This window comes from Dipodomys spectabilis, unplaced genomic scaffold, assembly GCF_019054845.1.
Source record: "Dipodomys spectabilis isolate Male_0828 unplaced genomic scaffold, ASM1905484v1 ptg000454l, whole genome shotgun sequence".
Lineage (NCBI taxonomy): Eukaryota > Metazoa > Chordata > Mammalia > Rodentia > Heteromyidae > Dipodomys > Dipodomys spectabilis.
Genome location: NW_024871131.1, coordinates 22501 through 36048, shown reverse-complemented (window position 1 = coordinate 36048; position 13548 = coordinate 22501).

Genomic DNA, 13548 nt, shown 5'->3' with positions numbered 1-13548 from the left:
GATTTGAGTATTGCTGTTTGAAGGCAGCTCACAAAATAAAGTCCCTGAGAATCTTATCACTGATTAATCAGCAAAATGCCAGAAGTGAGGCATGACTCAAATGGTAAATTGTTTAACAAATGCAACAAATCTCAGGGACCCTGAGTTCAAGCCTCAGCTGTGAGCAAAGATGATTCCCAGCACCTTCATGGGACTCTGGGAGTTTCAGAAACCCGGGATGCCTCGGGGATACTTTCTCTGAAATATGAAACTTGGGGACAGGATGTGGTAGACCATCCTTCCTGGCCCCAGGGAGGAGGAGAGGAGGCCCCTTGAGCCAGGCCTCAGCTCACTGGCAACCTCATTCACACCTGAGTGGGAATCGAGTGCCACAGAGCTGGTCAGCTGCTGGACAGAGATCTTTGAGAAGATAGGCATTCCACAGGCCCCAGAATCCAGCTAGTACATCATGGCTCACATCCTCAGAGCCAAAAGAGTTAAGTGTGGTGGCACCAGGAGGGTGGGAAGAAGGAGGAGGGAGAATTGTGGGAGAGCTTCATCAGGCTTTGCCCTTCCCCCCGCCCCAGGATGCTTACCTGCATCAAATGGGACTTTTCTGTAGTATTGTCATATGCAGATGCTCATATACTTATCCAACAGTTACAGTGTGCACCATGCTCCTGGGGGAATGCGATCACAGATGAAACGATCCAGTGCTGGTTCAATAGCACATGAAGAAACCTTAGATTGATCTGGATGCCGGTGCTTCACACCTGTCACCTAGCTACTTAGGAGGCTGAGATGGGAGGATTGAGGCTTAAGGCTGGGGCAGGCAATCCTGTAAGACTCTTATTTCCAACTACCAAAAAGAAAACACAAGAAGTGGATGTGTGGCTCAAGTTGTAGTCTGTTGGCCTTGAGTAAAAAGGCTCAGGGACAGCATCCAGGGTCCGAGTTCAAGGCCCATGAGTGAGAGAAGAAAGGAAAAAAGAGTGAGAGGAGGGAAGGATGGAGTGAGAAAAAGTGGAATGGAAGAAAGGGGAACAGCCAAGCCTTGGTTTGGAGTCCCTGGATCAAGGGAGCCAACCATTCACAATCTCTGTGGGCACAGTTTCAGAGCCTAAAGCCAGTATGTAGGACCAAGCCACTGACCTATCAGCAACTTCATGAAATCCAGGTGTTGTGTGGTTGCTGACTGCAGAAGGATGTAGACCCTAGGGCTCAGGGTGGGTCACCAGGTTTTAATCTCTCCTGGCCCCACCAAGTTTATTTTCTGGTCATATAAGAGGAAATGGTCCGGGCTGGGAAGGTGGCTCAGTGGTAGAGCGCTTGCCTTGCAATGCTCGAGGCCCTGGGTTCGATTCCTCAGCACCACATAAGCAAAAAGAAAAAAAAGCCGGAAGTGGCGCTGTGGCTCAAGTGGTAGAGCGCTAGCTTTGAGCTGAGGGACAGTGCCCAGGCCCAGATTTCAGGCCCCCGACTGGACCAAAAAAAAAAGAAGAAGAAATGGTCCAACAGCTAGTTAGGTGTTGGGGTGACAGAGTGTCAAGGTGGGGGAGGAAGATGAAATGGGAGGATGATCCCAGGTCAAGTGTTTCAGGACATTGGAGCCATAATCTCGCACGACAATCTACACCATCAGTGATAGAGCCTTTGACCAACCATAGGGTTATTAAAAGTCCTGGTGTCTTGGGTTCACCATTGAGCACCTGGCTGTCATCCACCGCAGGATGCCTGTGCAGTACAACTTTGTTGACTGGGATTTCCAGCGCTCAATCTGAAGATCACAACTCCAGTGTTCATTTCAAGACCAGAGACAGAGGTAAGTGTGCCACTGGCATAGGACAGCCAGGGAATGAGGGTGGGAGTCAGGACCTGTGTTGCCCGGAGACTTCCTCTAGGGGGCACTAGGACCCTGTGACTGTCATTCTCAGAGGCAGAGGTGGGTCTCTTTGCTGGCTCAGCCTTTAGTCTAGATGGCAGATCTGGGATTCAGAGAGGGCAGGCTGGTGGTGGGGCAAGCTTGGGGAGGATGGTGGGAAAACAAGAGGCACTGAGCTCTGAGCAGGGTTGTTTCTTTGAGGATACTCACAACCTAGGAACATGCCTGTGATGGATCAGCCCTTTTCCCCTTCCTGAGAGCGACGAACCTAGAGCCTTCCAGTCTGCATCTCTTGGCCAAGAAATGCTTTTGTTCCCACATCCTGTGGTTGGATAACTAGAACTCACCTCACTGCTCAGTGTTGAGGCAGGACAGTGAGAGATCCTGAGTCTTTCATAAGGTCAGGGGATCCTCAGTATGAGATTGTAATTGAATGTCCTAACTTGGAGCATGGTCAGTCCCATCTAATACTGCCATGACGTAGGACATAGAATCTAGAGAATCAGAGCCGAATAGGGTCTGTTCTGGGAGTCTTGAGTATTATGTGTGAGCTTTCAGCTCCCGTATGCCCACCTGCTTCCCATTCTTGGGTGGGTCTTTGCTAGAAAAACTTGAAACTAGGGACTGGGTCCTATCCGTTGTCTCTTATGCTCAAAGCTATCACTCTATCATTTGAGCCACAGCTCCACTTCCAAATCTTTTGGATGTTTAATTGGGGATAAAGAGTTCTCATGGAATTCACTGCCAAAGGTGGCTTCCAACTGCAGTCCTCAGATCTTAGTCTCCTTAAGGGATAGGATGACAGGCATGGAAAAATATGTTTGGCCTGTTGCCAGTAGCTCATGGCTGTCATCCTAGGTACTCAGGAGGTGAGATCTGAGGATCACAGATCATGGCCAGCCTGCTCAGGGAAGACCCTGAGACATTTTTTTTTCCCAACAAACCACCAGAAAACTGGAAGGGGTGCTGTGGCTCAATTAGTTGAGTGCTCATCTTAGCTGAAGAGCTCATGGATAGCACCGAGGCCCAGAGTTCAAGCACCACAACAGAAAAAAGAAAGTAAGACATCTTTGCCTGCAAAGGATGGTGGAGGTGTGGGGGAGAGTGGGGTGTGTGCTGTGGTGGGAGACCAGGTTCTGGCCTCACTGTACAGACATTTCTAAGAACTCCCCATGTTTGCTCCAGTTTGAAGCCACAGCTTCAAGAGGACATGGCCTGTGGCAGGCAGGGAGTGGGCAAATGCGTGCAGGGGTGAGATTGTTGTGTTTTTATTCTCTCCATTGAAGGATGGATTTGAGTGCTGGGTGTCAAAGTCTCAAATAAAGGGTTGCAAGAAGTTTGTGGCCTGAGGAGATGGGTTTCCTCTGGGTATATGAAGGTGGCTGAAGCCGGAAGCCACTGGTGCCTCACAACTCTCATCCTAGATACTCAGAAGGCTGAGATGTGAAGAACGTGGGTCCAAGCCAACTTGGGTAGAAAAGTCTGTGAGACTTGATGACCAAAGGATCAACCAGGGAACAGGACGTGGTGCTGTGGTTCAAGTAGGAGAATGCTCACCTTCATCTGAAGAGCTGAGGGACAACACTGTGGCCCAGAGTTCAAACTCCATGAACAACCACAAAAAAAGAGGTGACTAAGTTTTCTGCATACCAATGTGTACGGTAGGATATGCCATGCTGGTCGATGAGACATTCCAGATATGAGAGAGGCTCAACCTAACGGAGGGAGTTTATGGTTCTGTTCTCAGGGCCTGCTGAAGCCTTGGGCTTTTCGTGTGTGTGTGTGTGTGTGTGTGTGTGTGTGTGTCTGTGTGTCTGTGTCTGTGTCTGTGTATGTTTGGAGGTAGAAGAACTGGGCCTTGAACTCAGGGCCTAGGTGCTGTTCCTGAGCTTTCGTGCTCAAAGCTAGTGCTCTGACACTTGAGCCACAGCTCCTCCTGTGGCTATATGGTGGTTCACTGTAGATAAGAGCCTCAGAGACTTTCCTGTGCAGGCTGGCTTTGAACAGTGATCCTCAGACTTCAGCCTCCTGAGTATCGAGGATGACAGACAGGAACCACCTGTGCCAGCTTTGTGTGTGTGTGTGTGTGTGTGTGTGTGTGTAGAATTTGGTTGTAACAAGGAGCACTGGACCCTTTGATAACTTCTAACTGCAATCTTTGGGGGTGCATGGGCTTTGTGACTGAGGTGTGGGGGTCTGGAAGGGTGAGATGCTTGAAGGGGACTCAGCACCGTTAAATTATAAGACCAAGGGATCTTTGTGCCCTGGAACTGTCTACTCCCTGGGGTATGGTTTGTGGCAGAGGGAGCTTGGGAGTGCCTGGGAGTGAGGCCTGCAGGGGGTGGCTCCCCAGGGGGACAGAGACAGCAGCTGATTCTTGACCACAGTTGAAGTTCTGGGTTGGGCATGGAACCTTCGGACCTCAGTATCCTCACAGGACAGTTGTGAGGAAACAAGGGATCAATACAGTGGGATCTCTGGGGCAGAGCCAGGCATAGAGGGAGTGGTCATCAGATAAGGTTCTTGGCAATTCTGTGAGCATATGACAGGAAGATACCTGGAAAGGGCTCAAATGGGCCCTGTTATTTATCGTGCCACAGGTATGGGATTATAAAACAAAACATGGCTTTCTTTCATCCTTACCCTATCCACGTGAGGAAGGGGAACTTTCACTGTTCAGTTTTGCTGCTGGGGAAAATGAGGCATGGAGAAGCTGGTTAACCTACTCATGACCCCCAGCTGAAAGAAAGCTCGACCTGACTTCACTGCCATACTCCCTAGGACAATGGGTGCTATTCAGTCCACTTCTTGTGGTGGGAAGTCCACTTCTTGTCAGTCATGAGGCTTGAACTCCGGGCCTGGACCCTGTTTCCAAGCTCCTCAGATCAAGGCTAGCACTCTACCACTTGAGCCACAGCACAACTTCCAGTTTTCTGGTGATTCTTTGGAGATAAGAGTCTCACAGACCTTCCTGCCTAGGCTGGCTATGAACCATGATCCTCATATTTCAGCCTCCTTTGTAGTTACCATTATAGGGCTTAAGTGTAATTCCGACTCTCTCCTCTCTCTCTCTCTCTCTCTCTCTCTCTCTCTCTCTCTCTCATCAGAACTCCTGTCTCTCGCTCACACAGGAACTTGTTGAATGGGTGCTGGAGGAGGTGGCCCAGCGTCGCCATGTGTGGCTGGGACCCAAGGTGGCCCTCTCATTCTGGAGGTAGGCTGTGGGTCAGGAGCTTTCTTGCTCAGGCTGTTGAACTCACTCCCTCAGGTAAGCCCATCTGTGCCTGGGCTAGAACGTGATGGTTATTCATTGTCAGTTCATCTGGTGAGTCCTTCCTCACTACCCTCTTCTAAGACAGTTAAAGGAAAGTGGATGAGGAGGCATCATGTTATCCAACTGCACAGCCGAATCCTGGGCCTCTGATCCTCACTGTCACCTATCTGGCCAGACCCTGATTATAAGAAAATGAATTCACTCTATGTCTACTTTGCTTTGTTGGGGTGTGTCTTTTCAGGGAGGGGATAAGGTGTGCAGAGGAAAAACCTCAGACCTGATACCTCCTGGGGGATATTTGTTCTGGTGACAGACCCAAGTCATTGCTGTGGATAAGGAGGAAGCCACAATCAGACTGACCCGGAACGATGCTCAAAGGTAGGTAGGCTGTTGAAGTATCAAACCCATTCATGTCTGCTCCTAACTCACAACAACGGGGATGCAGTGCGGATGGCTCAGCAATGGCCCTAGGGAATTATAAATGGATGATGGCGGTCAGGTGTTGGTGGCTCTAGCCTGTCATCCTGGCTATTCGGGAGGCTGAGTTCTGATGGTGTTGACTGAGAGCCAGCCCAGGCAGGGAGATTCTTATCTCCCATAAACCACCTACCCCCCACCACAAAAAAGATATAGCTGTGGGTCAATTTGTAGAGCCTCAACCTTGAGTAAAAGAAACTCAGTGATGAAACTGAGGCCCTGAATCCAAGCCCTGGGACTCCCAAAAAAATAAAATAAATGAATAGTGGGCACCGGTTATCTTAGTACCAAAAAGGATGGATTCATTCTTCTCTCTGGTACTTGTAGCCAAAAGTAAGGGGCTTACCTTGATGTTCCTCTCAACCTCTTCTCTCTATTATCTCTCCCAGCTTCAGTTGCAGGATAGAATTCAGATCATCCCACTTGATGTGACCTTATGAACTCTCCCCTACCCACCTTCCTTGGTATGGAGATCGTGAATGTACTTACTACTGGGAGAATGAAGCACCGGAGAGTTGGGGGTAGGTATTCCTGAAACTCATACTCTCACAAACACACTCACATAGGCCAACTCAGACTAGCCTTTTCCAAAGACATTTTATCTCCTTGGATTAACTGACCTAGGAGAGGAACTTGATCCCCTGTAAATGACTATTTTAATTAGGGCTTGCTAGTTGACACGAAATAAACAGAAGCTCAAAAGAAAGGCTCTGGTGCTTGTCATATCTTGCTCAGGCTCACGCCTGACATACTGGTTCTTCAGTAGGCAGAGATCTGAGGTGCAAAGATCGAAGCCAGCCATAAGCTAGAAAGCAAGTGAGACTCTACTCTCCATGGAACCACCAAAATGTTAGAAGTGGAGCTGTGGCTCAAGTGCTGGAGCATCAGCCTTGAACAGAAAAACTCAGAGAGACAGCTCCCAGATCCTCACTTCAAGCCTCATTTCTTGCCCACAGACTGCGTGGGCCTCAAGTGCACTTTCATGGAGTGTGATACAGCACAGGTCCCTGGGTAGTGCATCAGAGCCTTCAGAAATTGGGTGGTGAAAGCCAGGCTTTCCCCTTTGAGCATTCTCAATCTACACCAGCCGGATGGAAGAGAATGACAAGGCCAGTATTGTGTAGAGCTGAGAAGATCCCCGCCCCACTCCCTGCCAGGGCAATTGGATCAGGATTCTTAAAGGCAGCACTTGAAAGGGGGTGTTTCTTAACAAGGAGGATCTGACAGGAAGCATAGAGAGTAAAGATGCTGTAGATAAAGGACAACATATTGGAGCATGTTCATTTCCAGCCAGGGCTGCTGGTGAGAAACTCAGTACAGATGTACAAGATTGTCACGAGACAGGCCCAAGAGGTCACATAAGAACACTATCCAGGATTGGGATTGTGTCTTAGCAGTAGTGGGCTTGTGTAGAGCACAGGAAACCATGGGTTCAATTCCTAGGTCCCACATACACAGAAAAAGCCAGAAGTGGCACCAAGAGAGTGCTTGCCTCAAGCAAAGGAAGCTCAGGGACAGTGCCTGGGCCCCCAGGCCAAGCCCAAGGACTGTCAACATAAAACAGCACTCCAAGGGACATGGGTGATAGGTGGATTGTTATGCCCTGTAGCTCTTAGTAGATCCATCCATGTGTCATGTCCCCTTCTTTGACAGAGGGGAGATGGACACTCCTTCTACCCTGGGCACCCCTGGTTATCAGCATCCCTCCAAACATCATCCACCGAAACTTGGAGCAGCCAGCCCTAGAAATCCTCAGGTACTGGTTGGGTGGGGCGGGGAGATACAGGCCCCAGAAGTCCTAGTGGGTCTGATCTGCCCCGGAAGACCAGGCCATCCAGAGGAGGTGGATGGGAACTTAGAGATGGGTAGTGATGTGAAGGGGGCCCTTTAATGCCCATGTCCCCACCAAGATTCCGAGCCTCCCTGTCCCTGAATGAGATAGCGGAGTGTCTAAGTAGTAGTTTCTAGAGGAGGACTAGGTGGAAATTCTAAAGAATGAGACACCATAAGCCCTGCTCTGGTGGCTCACACCTGTCATCCAGGCTACTTGGGAGGCTGAGATCCAGAGGATCTTCTTTCCCAGTGCAGGCAGGAAGCTCCCATGAGAGTCTCATCTCCAATCTCCAACCAGAAGTGGCACCATGGCTCAAGTTGTAGACCACTGGCATTGAGCAAAAAATCATCATCAGGGACAGTACCCAAGCCCGGAGTTCAAGCTCTTCTACCAGGAAAACAAGAAAGACACCCCTTGCTTGCAAGAGATGGTGAAGGAGTGGGGTTGCTGTGGTTGGGAGACCAGGTGCTAGCTTCAGTGTACAGACATTTCTAAGAACTCCTCAGGTTTTCCCGAGTGTGAAGTCATAGCATGGTGGGCGTTACCTTACCAAGAACTACAGAGGTTGTGGCCTGTCTAAGGCAGGGAGTGGGCGAATGGGAGCAGGTGTGGGAGGGTAGTTTCAACTATATTGTCTCCACCCAAGAAAGAATGTTTTTGGATGCTGGTATCAAAGTCTGAAGTGAAGGGTTGCATGTGCCTTGTGGCCTGACAAGTTTGGTTTCCCCTGGGTGTAAGAAGGTGGTTGAAGCTGGGAGCTGCCATTGATTCACAACTGTCATCCTAGCTACTCAGGAGGCTAAGATCTGAGGATTATGGTTCAAAGCCTGCTTGGGCAGAAAAGTCTGTGAGACTTTCAGAAAAACCAGAAGTGGTGCTGTGGCTCCAGTGGTAGAGTGCACACCTTCAGCTGAAGAGCTGAGTTTTGCGGGAAGGCCAAAGTTCAAACCCCATGACCTACAACCAAAGATAAGGTGGGTGAGTTTTCTTCATAGAGGTGTGTACAGAAGGAAATGCCATGCTGTGTGATGAGCCATTCCAGATGTGTGAGAGGCTCTGTGATTTGTCTACATTTGGTCTGGGGACAGTAGTGCCATCTTCTCAGAGTTTGGGATGTTCAGGTGCTCAGGGACTGCTGAGGCCTTGGGCTAACCATGAGTGTGTGTGTGTCTGTGTGTATTTTTCCCTCATCTTTCTCTGTCCACTTCCTGGGTGCTTGTTTGCCTCTTTCTGACCTCGGATGGTGACACTGCTCCATGGCAACTTTGCCTTTAGCCCCCATCAGGGTCTACAATGAGTCCTAAATTGTCAGAGACCTGCACATTCCAGCTTGTCTTTGGGGCCCAAGTCCGGCTGTCCATATCTTTGTCTGCCTCCAGGGGATTCTGGGTCTGCAGGGCCGGCTGGCATAGTTTCATGCCTTCCTCTTGAGGTGGGGGGCAGGGTCAGTCATGCGATGTCCTGTCTTTTTCCTCAGCTGGGCTTCTGGAGGTATGTCATACTTCTAGCAGTCTGACAGTGGAGTGGGGGAAGGGTGTTTGCCAGTGGCTCTGGACAATCCAAGCTTGATAGCTGACTAAAGGCTGCCCACTCAAGGTGGATTTGGGCCTACATGGGAGGTGAGACCAAGGGGGGTTGGAAGTATTGGTCAGTGTCTAGGAAATGTCAATGTACATTTCTGGAGGCAAGTATTTTTTCCAGCCATAGTTGGGCCTCTTAGGTACTTCTAGACAATTCTGGATGCCCAGAACACAGAGGCACAGACTTTAGATTCCAGGTCCAGGGAACTGGGGGATGAGAGACTGGTATGGCCAGTACCTCAATGTTCTGGGGCATTAACCTTGACCTGGCTATGCCCCCCTTGTGTAAGTTCACTTCTTAACCCAGTGCTGGCCACACACCGGCCACTTGTGCTGTGGAAGTGGCAGGAGCAGAAGTGAGATCTAGGATGAGCAAAATCTGGATTTATGGCCTGATTGGGGTGGGAGGTGGTGTCTTACAAAAATCTTAGAGCTGGAACTCAGAGTTTGGCACTGTCCCTGAGCTTCCTTTGCTGAAAGCTAACACTCTAACACTTGAACCACAACTCACCTTTCATCTTTTTTAGTAGTTTAGTAGACAGAAGTTTCTCACGTATTTTCCTGCCTGGGCTGGCTTTAAGTTGCCACCCTAAGAGCTCAGCCTCTTGAGTAGCTAGGATTGCTGGTATGAGCCACTGGCATCCAGCTGCAAGGATGTCTTTTCATACTCTCTTCTGTTCTAACAGCTGTCTACTTGCCCTGGCTTAGATCTCTGACCTCCATGTCAGCTCCCACCAGCCCCTGATTATGTGGAGAATATAAACCTCAAACCTGATCCCATTTCTTTGTTCTCAGGGGAGGAGTTTATGTTTTGTCTGAAGCCTGGGGTAGGAGGGGTAAATGTAGATGGGTGATCAACTGGGAGAGAGGTAGTCTGTTTTAGCCAAGGAGGAGTTTGGCCAGATGCTAATAGCTCATGCTCTCATATTCCTAGCTCCTCAGGAAGAGAAACTGTGGCTCAAGTGGTGGAGTGCTAGCCCTGAATGAAAAAAGTGAGGGAGAGAGCCCAGGCCCTGAGTTCAAGACCTAGTACCAAGATGTGTACGAGAATGTGTGCATTCACATACACACACACACACAGGAAGATGGTAATGATGAGCTGAGCTAGAACTGGGGTCAGTCTTGAGTCATATTCATAGTAAACTCTCAAGACAGATCAAGTGGTTTCTCCCTAAGTCCTCCTTGGGCTGAGTGGTTGGCCCATGGCAGTAAGTTCCATGGAACATGCCCCTCCATCCATGCACAGGGCCACAGGACCAAGGGAAGGACACTAAGGATGCTCCTTTGTAGTCAGCCTACAATTGCCGACCTTCATCTGCCCCCTTCCACCCCCTGGTGAGGAAAGCAGTGGTCTGAGCACTGGGACTCCTGGGATAGTGACTGCTACAAGCAGCAGCCAGCCAGCTGTGGATTCCGGAGCCTACAAGCCTTTCATGAGCTCAACTCCACACCTGCCCAAGTTGTGCCTGACAAACTCACACTCTTGTGATGCCCACGTGAGCAGGCGTTACCTGGTGTGACACCTTGCAGCTCCTGCTCCTCCTGGCCTAGAACCGTGGTCTGAGACATCGAATTACTGCTCAGATCGACATTGCGCCCATGACAGATGCTTTTCTGATGAGCTCCATACCCCAAGGCTCGACCCTTCTTTGGTACTGTGGCCGATCTATAGGCAATGGCCTCCAAAGAGGCTGCTCTCAAGACTTGTAGGAGATCTAGATATTGGGAGACCCTCAGGGGTCCACTGGAAAATACTCTTCCTAGAGCCACAGAGTAAGACCAAGCAGGCTAGGTGTTGGTCATGGGGCTTGAACTCTGGGCCTGGGCACTGTGCCCCAGCTCTTCAGCTTACCACTTGAGGTACAGAGCCACTTCTGGTTTCTGGAGGTTCCTTAGAGATCAGAGTCTCCCAGACTTTCCTGCTCAGACTGGCTTTGAACCGCAATACTCACATCTCAACCTTCTAAGGAACTAAGAGTACAGGTGTGAGCTACGAGAGCCTGGCTGATCTGGCCTTTCACCACAGTGGACTAGGAGCTCTTGAAAGCTTTTCTTTATATTTTAGGTGACAGTACTGGGGACTGAACTCAGGGGTCTGGGCTTTGGTCTCTTAACTTTTTCCCTCAAGGTTAGCTCTCTACCAATTGAGCCACAACTCCATTCCTGGCTTTTGGTAGTTCATCGGCAAGAAGAGTCTCACTAATTTTCCTCCCCTGAGCTGGCCTGACCCACGATCTCTATCTCACTCTACTGAGTAGCTAAGCTTTACAGGGGCTGAGCCACTGGTGGCATTGGGCTAGAAGCTTTTCTTAAGCAAGAGTTCTTCCCTGCGTTTGTACTGACTCCTCCAGGCAAAGGAATTCTGAGGGTCAGGAGCTGTGAAAAATAGGCTTCCAGCCACCAGAAATGGCAGGGGTCCGTGGTGAAAAGCCAAGCTATTCTTCTCCCGGGCCCCATTCTGGGACCCCACCCTCTGCCCTGTGACTCAAGTACAAACCTTGGCCCAGCCATGAATGTCCTGACAGACTCTTCTGAAGCCACAGAACCTTCATTCCACCCACAAAACCTGCTCTACAGCACACCGCAAGACCTTTGCCCATGCTTTACCTTCTGCCTGAGGCTCTCTGTCCTGTATCCACATCTTAGAACTCCTGTGGAAATTTGACATTGGTTATATCACCTCCTGGAGCAAGTCTTATCTTCCCTTATCCCTCTTTTTTTTAAAATATTGAGTTGCTAGAGATGGAACTTGTGCAGGGTGACTGGCAAATGCTCTATCTTGATGTGTGTGTGTGTGTGTGTGTGTGTGTATGTGTGAGTGCGTGTTTGCCAGTCCTGGGGTTTGAATTCATGGCCTGGATTCTATCTGATACCTGAGCTTTTGTGCTCAAGGCACTGTACTACTTGAAACACATCTCTACTTCTGGCTTTATGGGTGTTTAATTAGAGAAAAGTGTCTCATATAGACTTCCCTGCTTCCAATTGGGATCCTTAAATCTCAGCCTCCTGACTTGCTTACAGAGGTGAGCCACCAGCAGTTTCCCTCTACTCTACCTCTTACCTATAACCATGGCCTTTCTCTGAGTCCCACAAGAGTATGTCATACTAGGCTCATTTTTTTTTTTTTGCCAGTCTTGGGTCTTGAACTCAGGGTCTGGGTATGTTCCTGAGCTTCTTTTGCTCAAGTCTAGCACTCTATCACTTAAGCCACAGTGCAACTTTTGGCTTTTTCTGTTTCTTTGGTACTGAGTAATCGAACCCAGGACTGAGTGTGTGCTAGGTAAGCACTACACCACTAAGCCACATTCACAGCCCAAGGCTCACTTCTCATGGGAGTTATGAGGGTGGGATTTAGTGGCATACCCCTTTGGCAGAGAAATTGTTCACTATTTAATATCTTTGCCAAGATTTGGGACCAGCCTGAGACTCGGCAATGACAAATGATGAATGAGTTATAGTCACCAGGCCCCAGAGGTCTAGGCTCACATCCTACAGAGGGATAGAGACTATGGAGCCAGAAACTTCGACAACTCCTACAGTCTAGGAACTGTGGTCTCCCTGGAGGCAGTGGCTTGCTGCTAGGTGTCCGGATGGGAGACTTAAGCCAGAATATAAGACTTCAGTTATTAAATGGCAGAGAAGGATGCTTTGGTCAAGCCACAGGCTCAGACTGAGTATTCTTCAGGGCTTGTCCCAGCTTGACCAGGTTGGGGGGCTGGCCATGGGCAACCTGCTGAATGCCCATCATCCATACATCATACATCCATATATAGAGACATGCAGTTATTGCCTCATTTGGGGGGTGGGCAGTTCCCGGTTTGTACTATGAGCCTAGGCCCTGTCCCTGAGCTCTTTTTGTTCAAGGGTAGTGCTCTGCCCTTGAGCCACAGCTCCATTTTTTTCTTGTGATATCTTAGAAATAAGAGTCTCACAGACTTTCCTGCCCCCGCTGAATTCAAATTGGCATTCTCTACATCTCAGCCTCCTGAGGAGCTAGTATTACATGCAGGAGCCCATAGCTCCTGGGTTTCTTTTCTTCTTGTTGTTCTTTTTTACAAGTGTAACAATCTGAAATCTTGATGGTGTCATTTCAATGGTTTGCATTCAAAGTAAACTACCCAGGCCTGGAGTTCAAATGATAGGACTGCCACCCACAAATGGAAGGAGATCCTTCCTATTCATGGGAATACTAATGGAATATTATCAAAGTAATAAACTTGCAGTTAATCCATGATTCTATTTTAGAATACCACACAAAGGTTATTGGATATATATCTTCCATTCCAGCACCATGGTATAATTCCCCTAATGGAAGTCTATTGACTAATTTTTAATTAATGCTATTATAAGTATTCAAACGTGATACTTCATTAAATGGAGGCACTATTTAGTAATGAATAATTAGTAATTATATATGAACATATATAATTTAATATCCTCACCTTCCCTCTCTCTGTATGCATATATATATCTACATATCTATCTATCCATCTATCCATCTATCCATCTATCTATCTATCTA